A 19,932-nucleotide genomic window follows, 5' to 3' on the forward strand; every position below is an offset into this window, starting at 1 on the left:
CATGTCCAAGGCACCAAACAAGGGTAAAAAGTCAATAACCGATTCCTAAAATTTGAATGGTACTATTTCTTACTGGCTATTACATCATCTTAGAAGCTACATCTGTGTTCTACTATGGTGCTTTTAGTGTCTCCGAATACCGCAGTACGCGACATAGCTTTGCAGACGATAAGTACAACCGTTTCAGAGAGCAGAGCGGCCCATGTGACGATTTGGCTTTAAGTCGATTCGATAAAAATGGTGAAAACGAACGGATTTCTCAGGTTTTTACTCTATTTGAACACTTTTCAAAATCTCCCGTGCAACTCGGCTTCTAGTCCTCCTTTCATGCAGAATCTTAAGGTCCTAGCTCATGTCCAAGGCACCAAAGCCAGCTAAAAAGTCAATAATCGATACCTAAAACTTGAATTGTACTACATCTTACTGGCTATTACATCAACTTAAAAGCTTCATCTGTGTTCTACTATGGTGCTTTTAGTGTCTCCGCATAGCGCAGCACGCGACATAGCATTGCAGACGATAAGTACAACCGTTTCAGAGAGAAGAGCGGCCAAAGTGACGATCTGGCTTTAAGTCGATTCGATAACAAATGACGAAAACGGACGGATTTCTCAGGTTTTTACTACATATAAACACTTTTCACATTCTCCTGTGTAACTCGGCTGCTAGTCCTCCTTTCATGCAGAATCTTAAGGTCCTAGCTCATGTCCAAGGCTCCAAAGCCACCTAAAAAGCAAATAATCAGTAGCTAAAACTTGAATTGTACTACACCTTACTGGCTATTACATCAACTTAGAAGCTTCATCTGTGTTCTACTATGGTGCTTTTAGTGTCTCCGCATACCGCAGCATGCGACATAGCTTTGCAGACGATAAGTACAACCGTTTCGGAGGGAAGAGCGGCCAATGTGACGATCTGTCTTTAAGTCGATTCGATAACACATGACGAAAACGGACGGATTTCTCAGGTTTTTACTACATATGAACACTTTTCACATTCTCCTGGGCAACTCGGCTGCTAGTCCTCCATTCATGCAGAATCTTAAGGTCCCAGCTCATGTCCAAGGCACCGAAGCCAGCTAAAAAGTCAATAATCAGTAACTAAAATTTGAATTGTACTACTTCTTACTGGCTATTACATCAACTTGGAAGTGTCATCTGTGTTCTACTATGGTGCTTTTAGTGTCTCTGCATACCGCAGCACGCGACATAGCTCTGCAGACGATAAGTACAACCGTTTCAGAGAGAAGAGCGGCCAATGTGACGAGCTGGCTTTAAGTCGATTCGATAACAAATGACGAAAACGAACGGATTTCTCAGGTTTTTACTACATATGAACACTTTACACATTCTCCCGTGCAACTCGGCTGCTAGTCCTCCTGCATGTAAAATCTTAAGTTCCTAGCTCATGTCCAAGGCACCAAACAAGGGTAAAAAGTCAATAACCGATTAATAAAACTAGAATTGTACTATTTCTTACTGGCTATTACATCATCTTAGAAGCTACATCTGTGTTCTACTATGGGGCTTTTAGTGTCTCCGAATACCGCCGTACGCGACATAGCTTTGCAGACGATAAGTACAACCGTTTCAGAGAGCAGAGCGGCCAATGTGACGATTTGGCTTTAAGTCGATTCGATAAAAATGACTAAAACGGACGGATTTCTCAGGTTTTTACTCTATTTGAACACTTTTCACATTCTCCCGTGCAACTCGGCTGCTAGTCCTCCTTTAATGCAGATTCTTAAGGTCCTAGCTCATGTCCAAGGCACCAAAGCCAGCTAAAAAGTCAATAATCAATACCTAAAACTTGAATTGTACTGCTACTTACTGGCTATTACATCAACTTAGAAGCTTTATCTGTGTTCTACTATGGTGCTTTTAGAGTCTCCGCATACCGCAGCACGCGACATAGCTTTGCAGACGATAAGTACAACCGTTTCAGAGAGAAGAGCGGCCAATGTGACGATCTGGCTTTAAGTCGATTCGATAACAAATGACGAAGACGGACGGATTTCTCAGGTTTTTACTACATATGAACACTTTTCACATTCTCCCGTGCAACTCGGCTGCTAGTCCTCCTTCTATGCAGAATCTTAAGGTCCTAGCTCATGTCCAAGGCATCAAAGCCAGCTAAAAAGTCAATAATCAATACCTAAAACTTGAATTGTACTACTTCTTACTGGCTATTACATCAAATTAGAAGCTTCATCTGTGTTCTACTGTGGTGGTTTTAGTGTCTCCGCCTACCGCAGCATACGACATAGCTTTGCAGACGATAAGTACAACCGTTTCAGAGAAAAGAGCGGCCAATGTGACGATCTGGCTTTAAGTCGATTCGATAACAAATGACGAAAACGGACGGATTTCTCAGGTTTTTACTACATATGAACACTTTTCACATTCTCCCGTGCAACTCGGCTGCTAGTCCTCCTTTCATGCAGAATCTTAAGGTCCTAGCTCATGTCCAAGGCACCAAAGCCAGCTAAAAAGACAATAATCGATACCTAAAACTTGAATTGTACTACTTCTTACTGGCTATTACATCAACTTAGAAGCTTCATCTATGTTCGACTATGGTGCTTTTAGTGTCTCCGCATACCGCATCACGCGACATACTTTGCAGACGATAAGTACAACCGTTTCAGAGAGAAGAGCGGCCAATGTGACGATCTGGCTTTAAATCGATTCGGTAACAAATGACGAAAACGGACGGATTTCTCAGGTTTTTACTACATATGAACACTTTTCACATTCTCCCGTGCAACTCGGCTGCTAGTCCTCCTTTCATGCAGAATTTTAAGGTAATAGCTCATGTCCAAGGCACCAAAGCCAGCTAAAAAGTCATTAATCGATACCTAAAACTTGAATTGTACTACTTCTTACTGGCTATTACATCAACTTACAAGCTTCATCTGTGTTCCACTATGGTGCTTTTAGTGTCCCCGCATGCCGCAGCACGCGACATAGCTTTGCAGACGATAAGTACAACCGTTTCAGAGAGAAGAGCGGCCAATGTGACGATCTGGCTTTAAGTCGATTCGATAACAAATGACGAAAACGAACGGATTTCTCAGGTTTTTACTACATATGAACACTTTACACATTCTCCCGTGCAAATCGTCTGCTAGTCCTCCTGCATGTAAAATCTTAAGTTCCTAGCTCATGTCCAAGGCACCAAACAAGGGTAAAAAGTCAATAACCGATTCCTAAAACTTGAATGGTACAATTTCTTACTGGCTATTACATCATCTTAGAAGCTACATCTGTGTTCTACTATGGTGCTTTTAGTGTCTCCGAATACCGCAGTACGCGACATAGCTTTGCAGACGATAAGTACAACCGTTTCAGAGAGCAGAGCGGCCCATGTGACGATTTGGCTTTAAGTCGATTCGATAAAAATGGTGAAAACGAACGGATTTCTCAGGTTTTTACTCTATTTGAACACTTTTCACAATCTCCCGTGCAACTCGGCTGCTAGTCCTCCTTTCATGCAGAATCTTAAGGTCCTAGCTCATGTCCAAGGCACCAAAGCCAGCTAAAAAGTCAATAATCGATACCTAAAACTTGAATTGTACTACATCTTACTGGCTATTACATCAACTTAAAAGCTTCATCTGTGTTCTACTATGGTGCTTTTAGTGTCTCCGCATAGCGCAGCACGCGACATAGCATTGCAGACGATAAGTACAACCGTTTCAGAGAGAAGAGCGGCCAATGTGACGATCTGGCTTTAAGTCGATTCGATAACAAATGACGAAAACGGACGGATTTCTCAGGTTTTTACTACATATAAACACTTTTCACATTCTCCTGTGTAACTCGGCTGCTAGTCCTCCTTTCATGCAGAATCTTAAGGTCCTAGCTCATGTCCAAGGCTCCAAAGCCACCTAAAAAGCAAATAATCAGTAGCTAAAACTTGAATTGTACTACACCTTACTGGCTATTACATCAACTTAGAAGCTTCATCTGTGTTCTACTATGGTGCTTTTAGTGTCTCCGCATACCGCAGCATGCGACATAGCTTTGCAGACGATAAGTACAACCGTTTCGGAGGGAAGAGCGGCCAATGTGACGATCTGTCTTTAAGTCGATTCGATAACACATGACGAAAACGGACGGATTTCTCAGGTTTTTACTACATATGAACACTTTTCACATTCTCCTGGGCAACTCGGCTACTAGTCCTCCATTCATGCAGAATCTTAAGGTAGCAGCTCATGTCCAAGGCACCGAAGCCAGCTAAAAAGTCAATAATCAGTAACTTAAATTTGAATTGTACTACTTCTTACTGGCTATTACATCAACTTGGAAGTGTCATCTGTGTTCTACTATGGTGCTTTTAGTGTCTCTGCATACCGCAGCACGCGACATAGCTCTGCAGACGATAAGTACAACCGTTTCAGAGAGAAGAGCGGCCAATGTGACGATCTGGCTTTAAGTCGATTCGATAACAAATGACGAAAACGAACGGATTTCTCAGGTTTTTACTACATATGAACACTTTACACATTCTCCCGTGCAACTCGGCTGCTAGTCCTCCTGCATGTGAAATCTTAAGTTCCTAGCTCATGTCCAAGGCACCAAACAAGGGTAAAAAGTCAATAACCGATTAATAAAACTAGAATTGTACTATTTCTTACTGGCTATTACATCATCTTAGAAGCTACATCTGTGTTCTACTATGGGGCTTTTAGTGTCTCCGAATACCGCCGTACGCGACATAGCCTTGCAGACGATAAGTACAACCGTTTCAGAGAGCAGAGCGGCCAATGTGACGATTTGGCTTTAAGTCGATTCGATAAAAATGACTAAAACGGACGGATTTCTCAGGTTTTTACTCTATTTGAACACTTTTCACATTCTCCCGTGCAACTCGGCTGCTAGTCCTCCTTTAATGCAGATTCTTAAGGTCCTAGCTCATGTCCAAGGCACCAAAGCCAGCTAAAAAGTCAATAATCAATACCTAAAACTTGAATTGTACTGCTACTTACTGGCTATTACATCAACTTAGAAGCTTTATCTGTGTTCTACTATGGTGCTTTTAGAGTCTCCGCATACCGCAGCACGCGACATAGCTTTGCAGACGATAAGTACAACCGTTTCAGAGAGAAGAGCGGCCAATGTGACGATCTGGCTTTAAGTCGATTCGATAACAAATGACGAAGACGGACGGATTTCTCAGGTTTTTACTACATATGAACACTTTTCACATTCTCCCGTGCAACTCGGCTGCTAGTCCTCCTTCTATGCAGAATCTTAAGGTCCTAGCTCATGTCCAAGGCATCAAAGCCAGCTAAAAAGTCAATAATCAATACCTAAAACTTGAATTGTACTACTTCTTACTGGCTATTACATCAAATTAGAAGCTTCATCTGTGTTCTACTGTGGTGGTTTTAGTGTCTCCGCCTACCGCAGCATACGACATAGCTTTGCAGACGATAAGTACAACCGTTTCAGAGAAAAGAGCGGCCAATGTGACGATCTGGCTTTAAGTCGATTCGATAACAAATGACGAAAACGGACGGATTTCTCAGGTTTTTACTACATATGAACACTTTTCACATTCTCCCGTGCAACTCGGCTGCTAGTCCTCCTTTCATGCAGAATCTTAAGGTCCTAGCTCATGTCCAAGGCACCAAAGCCAGCTAAAAAGACAATAATCGATACCTAAAACTTGAATTGTACTACTTCTTACTGGCTATTACATCAACTTAGAAGCTTCATCTATGTTCGACTATGGTGCTTTTAGTGTCTCCGCATACCGCATCACGCGACATACTTTGCAGACGATAAGTACAACCGTTTCAGAGAGAAGAGCGGCCAATGTGACGATCCGGCTTTAAATCGATTCGGTAACAAATGACGAAAACGGACGGATTTCTCAGGTTTTTACTACATATGAACACTTTTCACATTCTCCCGTGCAACTCGGCTGCTAGTCCTCCTTTCATGCGGAATTTTAAGGTAATAGCTCATGTCCAAGGCACCAAAGCCAGCTAAAAAGTCATTAATCGATACCTAAAACTTGAATTGTACTACTTCTTACTGGCTATTACATCATCATAGAAGCTTCATCTGTGTTCTACTATGGTGCTTTTAGTGTCTCCGCATACCGCAGCACGAACCATAGCTTTTCAGACGATAAGTACAACCGTTTCAGAGAGAAGAGCGGCCAATGTGACGATCTGGCTTTAAGTCGATTCGATAACAAATGACGAAAACGGACGGATTTCTCAGATTTTTACTACATATGAACACTTTTCACATTCTCCCGTGCAACTCGGTTGCTAGTCCTCCTTTCATGCAGAATCTTAAGGTCCTAGCTCATGTCCAAGGCACTAAGCCAGCTAAAAAGTCAGTAATCGATACATAAAACTTGAATTGTACTACTTCTTACTGGCTGTTACATCAACTTAGAAGCTTCATCTGTGTTCCACTATGGTGCTTTTAGTGTCTCCGCATACCGCCGTACGCGACATAGCTTTGCAGACGATAAGTACAACCGTTTCAGAGAGGAGAGCGGCCAATGTGACGATCTGGCTTTAAGTCGATTCGATAACAAATGACGAAAACGAACGGATTTCTCAGGTTTTTACTACATATGAACACTTTTCACATTCTCCCGTGCAACTCGGCTGCTAGTCCTCCTTTCATGCAGAATCTTAAGGTAATAGCTCATGTCCAAGGCACCAAAGCCAGCTAAAAAGTCAATAATCGATACCTAAAACTTGAATTGTACTACTCCTTACTGGCTATTACATCAACTTAGAAGCTTCATCTGTGTTCTACTATGGTGCTTATAGTGTCTCCGCATAGCGCAGCACGCGACATAGCACTGCAGACGATAAGTACAACCGTTTCAGAGAGAAGAGCGGCCAATGTGACAATCTGGCTTTAAGTCGATTCGATAACAAATGACGAAAACGGACGGATTTCTCAGGTTTTTACTACATATGAACACTTTTCAAATTCTCCCGTGCAACTCGGCTGCTAGTCCTCCTTTCATTCAGAATCTTAAGGTCCTAGATCATGTCCAAGGCACCAAAGCCAGCTAAAAAGTCAATAATCGATACCTAAAACTGGAATTGTACTACTTCTTACTGGCTATTACGTCAACTTGGAAGCTTCATCTGTGTTCCACTATGGTGATTTTAGTGTCCCCGCATGCCGCAGCACGCGACATAGCTTTGCAGACGATAAGTACAACCGTTTCGGAGAGAAGAGCGGCCAATGTGACGATCTGGCTTTAAGTCCATTCGATAACAAATGACGAAAACGGACGGATTTCTCAGGTTTTTACTACATATGAACTCTTTTCACATTCTCCTGGGCAACTCGGCTGCTACTCCTCCTTTCATGCAGAATCTTAAGGTCCTACCACATGTCCAAGGCACCAAAGCCAGCTAAAAATTCAATAATCAGTAACTAAAACTTGAATTGTACTACTTCTTACTGGCTATTACATCAACTTTGGAAGTGTCATCTGTGTTCTACTATGGTGCGTTTAGTGTCTCTGCATACCGCAGCACGCGACGTAGCTCTGCAGACGATAAGTACAACCGTTTCAGAGAGAAGAGCGGCCAATGTGACGATCTGGCTTTAAGTCGATTCGATAACAAATGACGAAAACGAACGGATTTCTCAGGTTTTTACTACATATGAACACTTTTCACATTCTCCCGTGCAACTCGGCTGCTAGTCCTCCTTTCATGCAGAATCTTAAGGTAATAGCGCATGTCCAAGGCACCAAAGCCAGCTAAAAAGTCAATAATCGATACCTAAAACTTGAATAGTACTACTTCTTACTGGCTATTACATCAACTTAGAAGCTTCATCTGTGTTCCACAATGGTGATTTTAGTGTCCCCGTATGAAGCAGCACGCGACATAGCTTTGCAGACGATAAGTACAACCGTTTCAGAGAGAAGAGCGGCCAATGTGACGATCTGGCTTTAAGTCGATTCGATAACAAATAACGAAAACGAACGGATTTCTCAGGTTTTTACTACATATGAACACTTTACACATTCTCCCGTGCAACTCGTCTGCTAGTCCTCCTGCATGTAAAATCTTAATTTCCTAGCTCATGTCCAAGGCACCAAACAAGGGTAAAAAGGCAATAACCGATTCCTAAAACTTGAATGGTACTATTTCTTACTGGCTATTACATCATCTTAGAAGCTACATCTGTGTTCTACTATGGTGCTTTTAGTGTCTCCGAATACCGCAGTACGCGACATAGCTTTGCAGACGATAAGTACAACCGTTTCAGAGAGCAGAGCGGCCCATGTGACGATTTGGCTTTAAGTCGATTCGATAAAAATGGTGAAAACGAACGGATTTCTCAGGTTTTTACTCTATTTGAACACTTTTCACAATCTCCCGTGCAACTCGGCTGCTAGTCCTCCTTTCATGCAGAATCTTAAGGTCCTAGCTCATGTCCAAGGCACCAAAGCCAGCTAAAAAGTCAATAATCGATACCTAAAACTTGAATTGTACTACTTCTTACTGGCTATTACATCAACTTAGAAGCTTCATCTGTGTTCTACTATGGTGCTTTTAGTGTCTCCGCATAGCGCAGCACGCGACATAGCATTGCAGACGATAAGTACAACCGTTTCAGAGAGAAGAGCGGCCAAAGTGACGATCTGGCTTTAAGTCGATTCGATAACAAATGACGAAAACGGACGGATTTCTCAGGTTTTTACTACATATAAACACTTTTCACATTCTCCTGTGTAACTCGGCTGCTAGTCCTCCTTTCATGCAGAATCTTAAGGTCCTAGCTCATGTCCAATGCTCCAAAGCCACCTAAAAAGCAAATAATCAGTAGCTAAAACTTGAATTGTACTACACCTTACTGGCTATTACATCAACTTAGAAGCTTCATCTGTGTTCTACTATGGTGCTTTTAGAGTCTCCGCATACCGCAGCACGCGACATAGCTTTGCAGACGATAAGTACAACCGTTTCAGAGAGAAGAGCGGCCAATGTGACGATCTGGCTTTAAGTCGATTCGACAACACATGACGAAAACGGACGGATTTCTCAGGTTTTTACTACATATGAACACTTTTCACATTCTCCCGTGCAACTCGGCTGCTAGTCCTCCTTCTATGCAGAATCTTAAGGTCCTAGCTCATGTCCAAGGCATCAAAGCCAGCTAAAAAGTCAATAATCAATACCTAAAACTTGAATTGTACTACTTCTTACTGGCTATTACATCAAATTAGAAGCTTCATCTGTGTTCTACTGTGGTGGTTTTAGTGTCTCCGCCTACCGCAGCATACGACATAGCTTTGCAGACGATAAGTACAACCGTTTCAGAGAAAAGAGCGGCCAATGTGACGATCTGGCTTTAAGTCGATTCGATAACAAATGACGAAAACGGACGGATTTCTCAGGTTTTTACTACATATGAACACTTTTCACATTCTCCCGTGCAACTCGGCTGCTAGTCCTCCTTTCATGCAGAATCTTAAGGTCCTAGCTCATGTCCAAGGCACCAAAGCCAGCTAAAAAGTCAATAATCGATACCTAAAACTTGAATTGTACTACTTCTTACTGGCTATTACATCAACTTAGAAGCTTCATCTATGTTCGACTATGGTGCTTTTAGTGTCTCCGCATACCGCATCACGCGACATACTTTGCAGACGATAAGTACAACCGTTTCAGAGAGAAGAGCGGCCAATGTGACGATCTGGCTTTAAGTCGATTCGGTAACAAATGACGAAAACGGACGGATTTCTCAGGTTTTTACTACATATGAACACTTTTCACATTCTCCCGTGCAACTCGGCTGCTAGTCCTCCTTTCATGCAGAATCTTAAGGTCCTAGCTCATGTCCAAGGCACCAAAGCCAGTTAAAAAGTCAGTAATCGATACCTAAAACTTGAATTGTACTACTTCTTACTGGCTGTTACATCAACTTAGAAGCTTCATCTGTGTTCCACTATGGTGCTTTTAGTGTCTCCGCATACCGCAGCACGCGACATAGCTTTGCAGACGATAAGTACAACCGTTTCGGAGAGAAGAGCGGCCAATGTGACGATCTGGCTTTAAGTCCATTCGATAACAAATGACGAAAACGGACGGATTTCTCAGGTTTTTACTACATATGAACACTTTTCACATTCTCCTGGGCAACTCGGCTGCTACTCCTCCATTCATGCAGAATCTTAAGGTCCTACCTCATGTCCAAGGCACCAAAGCCAGCTAAAAAGTCAATAATCAGTAACTAAAACTTGAATTGTACTACTTCTTACTGGCTATTACATCAACTTGGAAGTGTCATCTGTGTTCTACTATGGTGCGTTTAGTGTCTCTGCATACCGCAGCACGCGACGTAGCTCTGCAGACGATAAGTACAACCGTTTCAGAGAGAAGAGCGGCCAATGTGACGATTTGGCTTTAAGTCGATTAGATAAAAATGACGAAAACGGACGGATTTCTCAGGTTTTTACTCTATTTGAACACTTTTCACATTCTCCCGTGCAACTCGGCTGCTAGTCCTCCTTTCATGCAGAATCTTAAGGTCCTAGCTCATGTCCAAGGCACCAAAGCCACATAAATATTCAATAATCGATACCTAAAACTTGAATTGTACTACTTCTTACTGGCTATTACATCAACTTAGAAGCTTCATCTGTGTTCTACTATGGAGATTTTAGTGTCTCCGCATACCGCAGCACGCGACATAGCATTGCAGACGATAAGTACAACCGTTTCAGAGAGAGGAGCGGCCAATGTGACGATCGGGCTTTAACTCGATTCGATAACAAATGACGAAAACGGACGGATTTCTCAGGTTTTTACTACATATGAACACTTTTCACATTCTCCCATGCAACTCGGCTGCTAGTCCTCCTTTCATGCAGAATCTTAAGGTTTTAGCTCATGTCCAAGGCAACAAAGCCAACTAAGAAGTCAATAATCGATACCTAAAACTTGAATTGTACTACTTCTTACTGGCTATTACATCAACTTAGAAGCTTCATCTGTGTTCTACTATGGTGATTTTAGTGTCCCCGCATACCGCAGCACGCGACATAGCTTAACAGACGATAAGTACAACCGTTTCAGAGAGAAGAGCGGCCAATGTGACGATTTGGCTTTAAGTCGATTCGATAACAAATGACGAAAACGGACGGATTTTTCAGGTTTTTACTACATATGAACACTTTTCACATTCTCCTGGGCAACTCGGCTGCTAGTCCTCCTTTCATGCAGAATCTTAAGGTCCTAGCTCATGTCCAAGGCACCAAAGCCAGCTAAAAAGTCAATAATCAGTAACTAAAACATGAATTGTACTACTTCTTACTGGCTATTACATCAACTTGGAAGTGTCATCTGTGTTCTACTATGGTGCTTTTAGTGTCTCTGCATTCCGCAGCACGCGACATAGCTCTGCAGACGATAAGTACAACCGTTTCAGAGAGAAGAGCGGCCAATGTGACGATCTGGCTTTAAGTCGATTCGATAACAAATGACGAAAACGAACGGATTTCTCAGGTTTTTACTACATATGAACACTTTACACATTCTCCCGTGCAACTCGGCTGCTAGTCCTCCTGCATGTAAAATCTTAAGTTCCTAGCTCATGTCCAAGGCACCAAACAAGGGTAAAAAGTCAATAACCGGTTCCTAAAACTAGAATTGTACTACTTCTTACTGGCTACTACATCAACTTGGAAATGTCATCTGTGTTCTACTATGGTGCTTTTAGTGTCTCTGCATACCGCAGCACGCGACGTAGCTCTGCAGATGATAAGTACAACCGTTTCAGAGAGAAGAGCGGCCAATGTGACGATTTGGCTTTAAGTCGATTCGATAAAAATGACGAAAACGGACGGATTTCTCAGGTTTTTACTCTATTTGAACACTTTTCACATTCTCCCGTGCAACTCGGCTGCTAGTCCTCCTTTCATGCAGAATCTTATGGTCCTAGCTCATGTCCAAGGCACCAAAGCCAGCTAAAAATTCAATAATCAATACCTATAACTTGAATTGTACTACTTCTTACTGGCTATTACATCAACTTAGAAGCTTCATCTGTGTTCTAATATGGAGATTTTAGTGTCTCCGCATACCGCAGCACGCGACATAGCATTGCAGACGATAAGTACAACCGTTTCAGAGAAAAGAGTGGCCAATGAGACGATCGGGCTTTAAGTCGATTCGATAACAAATGACGAAAACGGACGGATTTCTCAGGTTTTTAATACATATGAACACTTTTCACATTCTTCCGTGCAACTCGGCTGCTAGTCCTCCTTTCATGCAGAATCTTAAGGTAATAGCTCATGTCCAAGGCACCAAAGCCAACTAAGAAGTCAATAATCGATACCTAAAACTTGAATTCTACTAGTTTTTAGTGGCTATTACATCAACTTAGAAGCTTCATCTGTGTTCTAGTATGGCGATTTTAGTGTCCCCGCATACCGCAGCACGCGACATAGCTTTGCAGACGATAAGTACAACCGTTTCAGAGAGAAGAGTGGCCAGTGTGACGATCTGCATTTAAGTCGATTCGATAACAAATGACAAAAACGGACGGATTTCTCACGTTTTTACTACATATGAACACTTTTCACATTCTCCCGTGCAACTCGGCTGCTAGTCCTCCTTTCATGCAGAATCTTAAGGTCCTAGCTCATGTCCAAGGCAACAAAGCCAGCTAAAAAGTCAATAATCAGTACCTAAAACTTGAATTTTACTACTTCTTACTGGCTATTACACCAACTTGGAAGTATCATCTGTGTTCTACTATGGTGCTTTTAGTGTCTCTGCATTCCGCAGCACGCGACATAGCTCTGCAGACGGTAAGTACAACCGTTTCAGAGAGAAGAGCGGCCAATGTGACCATCTGGCTTTAAGTCGATTCGATAACAAATGACGAAAACGAACGGATTTCTCAGGTTTTTACTACATATGAACACTTTACACATTCTCCCGTGCAACTCGCCTGCTAGTCCTCCTTTCACGCAGAATCTTAAGGTGCTAGCTCATGTCCAAGTCACCAAACAAGGGTAAAAAGACAATAACCGATTCCTAAAACTTGAATTGTACTATTTCTTACTGCCTATTACATCATCTTAGAAGCTTCATCTGTGTTCTACTATGGTGCTTTTAGTGTCACCGAATACCGCAGTACGCGACATAGCTTTGCAGACGATAAGTACAACCGTTTCAGAGAGAAGAGCGGCCAATGTGACGATTTGGCTTTAAGTCGATTCGATAACAAATGACGAAAACGAACGGATTTCTCAGGTTTTTACTCTATATGAACACTTTTCACATTCTCCCGTGCAATTAGGCTGCTAGTCGTCCTTTCATGCAGAATCTTAAGGTCCTAGCTCATGTCCAAGGCACCAAAGCAAGCTAAATAGTCAATAATCAGTACCTAAAAGTTGAATTTTACTATTTCTTACTGGCTATTACATTATCTTGGAAGTATCATCTGTGTTCTACTATGGTGCTTTTAGTGTCTCTGCATACCGCAGCACGCGACATAGCTCTGCAGACGGTAAGTACAACCGTTTCAGAGAGAAGAGCGGCCAATGTGACCATCTGGCTTTAAGTCAATTCGATAACAAATGACGAAAACGAACGGATTTCTCGGGTTTTTACTACATATGAACACTTTTCACATTCTCCCGTGCAACTCGGCTTCTAGTCCTCCTTTCATGTAGAATCTTAAGGTCCTAGCTCATGTCCAAGGCACCAAAGCCAGCTAAAAATTCAATAATCGATACCTAAAACTTGAATTGTACTACTTCTTACTGGCTATTACATCAACTTAGAAGCTTCATCTGTGTTCTACTATGGAGATTTTAGTGTCTCCGCATACCGCAGCACGCGACATAGCTTTGCAGACGATAAGTACAACCGTTTCAGAGAGAAGGGCGGCCAATGTGACGATCGGGCTTTAAGTCGATTCGATAACAAATGACGAAAACGGACGGATTTCTCAGGTTTTTACTCTATATTAACACTTTTCACATTCTCCCGTGCAATTAGGCAGCTAGTCCTCCTTTCATGCAGAATCTTAAGGTCCTAGCTCATGTCCAAGGCACCAAATCCAGCTAAAAAGTCAATAATCGATACCTAAAACTTGAATTGTACTAGTTCTTACTGGCTATTACATCAACTTAGAAGCTTCATCTGTGTTCTACTATGATGATTTTCGTGTCTCCGCATACCGCAGCACGCGACATAGTTTTGCAGACGATAAGTACAACCGTTTCAGAGAGAAGAGCGGCCAATGTGACGATCTGGCTTTAAGTCGATTCGATAACAAATGACGAAAACGGACGGATTTCTCAGGTTTTTACTACATATGAACTCTTTTCACATTCTCCCGTGCAACTCGGCTTCTAGTCCTCCTTTCATGCAGAATCTTAAGGTCATAGCTCATGTCCAAGGCACCAAAGCCAGCTAAAAAGTCAATAATCGATACCTAAAACTTGAATTGTACTATTTCTTACTGGCTATTACATCAACTTAGAAGCTTCATCTGTGTTCTACTATGGTGCTTTTAGTGTCTCCGCATACCGCAGCACGCGACATAGCTTTGCAGACGATAAGTACAACGGTTTCAGACAGAAGAGCGGCCAATGTGACGATCTGGCTTTAAGTCGATTCGATAACAAATGACGAAAAAGGACGGATGTCTCATGTTTTTACTACATATGAACACTTTTCATATTCTCCCGTGCAACTGGGCGGCTAGTCCTCCTTTTATGCAGAATCATAAGGTCCTAGCTCATGTCCAAGGCACCAAAGCCAGCTAAAAAGTCAATAATCGATACCTAAAACTTAAATTGGACTACTTCTTACTGGCTATTACATCAACATAGAAGCTTCATCTGTGTTCTACTATGGTGCTTTTAGTGTCTCCGCATACCGCAGCACGCGACATAGCTTTGCAGACGATAAGTACAACCGTTTCAGAGAGAAGAGCGGCCAATGTGACGATCTGGCTTTAAGTCGATTCGATAACAAATCACGAAAACGGACGGATTTCTCAGGTTTTTACTACATATGAACACTTTTCACATTCTCCCGTGCAACTCGGCTGGTACTCCTCCTTTCATGAAGAATCTTAAGGTCCTAGCTCATGTCCAAGGCACCAAAGCCAGCTAAAAAGTCAATAATCAATACCTAAAACTTGAATTGTACAACTTATTACTTTCTATTACATCATCTTAGAAGCTTCATCTGTGTTCTACTATAGTGCTTTCAGTGCCTCCACACACCGCAGCACGCGACATAGCTTTGCAGACGATAAGTACAACCGTTTCAGAGAGAAGAGCGGCCAATGTGACGATCTGGCTTTAAGTCGATTCGATAACAAATGACGAAATCGGACGGATTTCTGAGGTTTTTACTACATATGAACACTTTTCACATTGTCCCGTGCAACTCGGCTGCTAGTCCTCCTTTCAGGAAGAATCCTAAGGTCCTAGCTCATGTCCAAGGTCCCAAAGCCAGCTAAAAAGTCAATAATCGATACTTAAAACTTGAATTGTACTACTTCTTACTGGCTATTACATCAACTTAGAAGCTTCATCTGTGTTCTACTATGGTGCTTTTAGTGTCTCCGCATACCGCAGCACGCGACATAGCTTTGCAGACGATAAGTACAACGGTTTCAGAGAGAAGAGCGGCCAATGTGGCGATCTGGCTTTAAGTCTATTCGATAACAAATGACGAAAACGGACGGATGTCTCAGGTTTTTACTACATATGAACACTTTTCACATTCTCCCGTGCAACTCGGCTGCTAGTCCTCCTTCTATGCAGAATCTTAAGGTCCTAGCTCATGTCCAAGGCATCAAAGCCAGCTAAAAAGTCAATAATCAATACCTAAAACTTGAATTGTACTACTTCTTACTGGCTATTACATCAAATTAGAAGCTTCATCTGTGTTCTACTGTGGTGGTTTTAGTGTCTCCGCCTACCGCAGCATACGACATAGCTTTGCAGACGATAAGTACAACCGTTTCAGAGAAAAGAGCGGCCAATGTGACGATCTGGCTTTAAGTCGATTCGATAACAAATGACGAAAACGGACGGATTTCTCAGGTTTTTACTACATATGAACACTTTTCACATTCTCCCGTGCAACTCGGCTGCTAGTCCTCTTTTCATGCAGAATCTTAAGGTCCTAGCTCATGTCCAAGGCACCAAAGCCAGCTAAAAAGTCAATAATCGATACCTAAAACTTGAATTGTACTACTTCTTACTGGCTATTACATCAACTTAGAAGCTTCATCTATGTTCGACTATGGTGCTTTTAGTGTCTCCGCATACCGCATCACGCGACATACTTTGCAGACGATAAGTACAACCGTTTCAGAGAGAAGAGCGGCCAATGTGACGATCTGGCTTTAAGTCGATTCGGTAACAAATGACGAAAACGGACGGATTTCTCAGGTTTTTACTACATATGAACACTTTTCACATTCTCCCGTGCAACTCGGCTGCTAGTCCTCCTTTCATGCAGAATCTTAAGGTAATAGCTCATGTCCAAGGCACCAAAGCCAGCTAAAAAGTCATTAATCGATACCTAAAACTTGAATTGTACTACTTCTTACTGGCTAATACATCATCATAGAAGCTTCATCTGTGTTCTACTATGGTGCTTTTAGTGTCTCCGCATACCGCAGCACGTACCATAGCTTTTCAGACGATAAGTACAACCGTTTCAGAGAGAAGAGCGGCCAATGTGACGATCTGGCTTTAAGTCGATTCGATAACAAATGACGAAAACGGACGGATTTCTCAGGTTTTTACTACATATAAACACTTTTCACATTCTCCTGTGTAACTCGGCTGCTAGTCCTCCTTTCATGCAGAATCTTAAGGTCCTAGCTCATGTCCAAGGCTCCAAAGCCACCTAAAAAGCAAATAATCAGTAGCTAAAACTTGAATTGTACTACACCTTACTGGCTATTACATCAACTTAGAAGCTTCATCTGTGTTCTACTATGGTGCTTTTAGAGTCTCCGCATACCGCAGCACGCGACATAGCTTTGCAGACGATAAGTACAACCGTTTCAGAGAGAAGAGCGACCAATGTGACGATCTGGCTTTAAGTCGATTCGATAACACATGACGAAAACGGACGGATTTCTCAGGTTATTACTACATATGAACACTTTTCACATTCTCCCGTGCAACTCGGCTGCTAGTCCTCCTTCTATGCAGAATCTTAAGGTCCTAGCTCATGTCCAAGGCATCAAAGCCAGCTAAAAAGTCAATAATCAATACCTAAAACTTGAATTGTACTACTTCTTACTGGCTATTAGATCAAATTAGAAGCTTCATCTGTGTTCTACTGTGGTGGTTTTAGTGTCTCCGCCTACCGCAGCATACGACATAGCTTTGCAGACGATAAGTACAACCGTTTCAGAGAAAAGAGCGGCCAATGTGACGATCTGGCTTTAAGTCGATTCGATAACAAATGACGAAAACGGACGGATTTCTCAGGTTTTTACTACATATGAACACTTTTCACATTCTCCCGTGCAACTCGGCTGCTAGTCCTCCTTTCATGCAGAATCTTAAGGTCCTAGCTCATGTCCAAGGCACCAAAGCCAGCTAAAAAGTCAATAATCGATACCTAAAACTTGAATTGTACTACTTCTTACTGGCTATTACATCAACTTAGAAGCTTCATCTATGTTCGACTATGGTGCTTTTAGTGTCTCCGCATACCGCATCACGCGACATACTTTGCAGACGATAAGTACAACCGTTTCAGAGAGAAGAGCGGCCAATGTGACGATTTGGCTTTAAGTCGATTCGGTAACAAATGACGAAAACGGACGGATTTCTCAGGTTTTTACTACATATGAACACTTTTCACATTCTCCCGTGCAACTCGGCTGCTAGTCCTCCTTTCATGCAGAATCTTAAGGTAATAGCTCATGTCCAAGGCACCAAAGCCAGCTAAAAAGTCATTAATCGATACCTAAAACTTGAATTGTACTACTTCTTACTGGCTAATACATCATCATAGAAGCTTCATCTGTGTTCTACTATGGTGCTTTTAGTGTCTCCGCATACCGCAGCACGAACCATAGCTTTTCAGACGATAAGTACAACCGTTTCAGAGAGAAGAGCGGCCAATGTGACGATCTGGCTTTAAGTCGATTCGATAACAAATGAGGAAAACGGACGGATTTCTCAGGTTTTTACTACATATAAACACTTTTCACATTCTCCTGTGTAACTCGGCTGCTAGTCCTCCTTTCATGCAGAATCTTAAGGTCCTAGCTCATGTCCAAGGCTCCAAAGCCACCTAAAAAGCAAATAATCAGTAGCTAAAACTTGAATTGTACTACACCTTACTGGCTATTACATCAACTTAGAAGCTTCATCTGTGTTCTACTATGGTGCTTTTAGAGTCTCCGCATACCGCAGCACGCGACATAGCTTTGCAGACGATAAGTACAACCGTTTCAGAGAGAAGAGCGACCAATGTGACGATCTGGCTTTAAGTCGATTCGATAACACATGACGAAAACGGACGGATTTCTCAGGTTTTTACTACATATGAACACTTTTCACATTCTCCCGTGCAACTCGGCTGCTAGTCCTCCTTCTATGCAGAATCTTAAGGTCCTAGCTCATGTCCAAGGCATCAAAGCCAGCTAAAAAGTCAATAATCAATACCTAAAACTTGAATTGTACTACTTCTTACTGGCTATTAGATCAAATTAGAAGCTTCATCTGTGTTCTACTGTGGTGGTTTTAGTGTCTCCGCCTACCGCAGCATACGACATAGCTTTGCAGACGATAAGTACAACCGTTTCAGAGAAAAGAGCGGCCAATGTGACGATCTGGCTTTAAGTCGATTCGATAACAAATGACGAAAACGGACGGATTTCTCAGGTTTTTACTACATATGAACACTTTTCACATTCTCCCGTGCAACTCGGCTGCTAGTCCTCCTTTCATGCAGAATCTTAAGGTCCTAGCTCATGTCCAAGGCACCAAAGCCAGCTAAAAAGTCAATAATCGATACCTAAAACTTGAATTGTACTACTTCTTACTGGCTATTACATCAACTTAGAAGCTTCATCTATGTTCGACTATGGTGCTTTTAGTGTCTCCGCATACCGCATCACGCGACATACTTTGCAGACGATAAGTACAACCGTTTCAGAGAGAAGAGCGGCCAATGTGACGATTTGGCTTTAAGTCGATTCGGTAACAAATGACGAAAACGGACGGATTTCTCAGGTTTTTACTACATATGAACACTTTTCACATTCTCCCGTGCAACTCGGCTGCTAGTCCTCCTTTCATGCAGAATCTTAAGGTAATAGCTCATGTCCAAGGCACCAAAGCCAGCTAAAAAGTCATTAATCGATACCTAAAACTTGAATTGTACTACTTCTTACTGGCTAATACATCATCATAGAAGCTTCATCTGTGTTCTACTATGGTGCTTTTAGTGTCTCCGCATACCGCAGCACGAACCATAGCTTTTCAGACGATAAGTACAACCGTTTCAGAGAGAAGAGCGGCCAATGTGACGATCTGGCTTTAAGTCGATTCGATAACAAATGACGAAAACGGACGGATTTCTCAGGTTTTTAATACATATGAACACTTTTCACATTCTCCCATGCAACTCGGTTGCTAGTCCTCCTTTCATGCAGAATCTTAAGGTCCTAGCTCATGTCCAAGGCACCAAAGCCAGTTAAAAAGTCAGTAATCGATACCTAAAACTTGAATTGTACTACTTCTTACTGGCTGTTACATCAACTTAGAAGCTTCATCTGTGTTCCACTATGGTGCTTTTAGTGTCTCCGCATACCGCAGCACGCGACATAGCTTTGCAGACGATAAGTACAACCGTTTCAGAGAGGAGAGCGGCCAATGTGACGATCTGGCTTTAAGTCGATTCGATAACAA

The sequence above is a fragment of the Schistocerca gregaria genome, unplaced genomic scaffold (assembly GCF_023897955.1).
Source record: "Schistocerca gregaria isolate iqSchGreg1 unplaced genomic scaffold, iqSchGreg1.2 ptg000317l, whole genome shotgun sequence".
In the NCBI taxonomy this organism is placed as follows: Eukaryota; Metazoa; Arthropoda; class Insecta; order Orthoptera; family Acrididae; genus Schistocerca; species Schistocerca gregaria.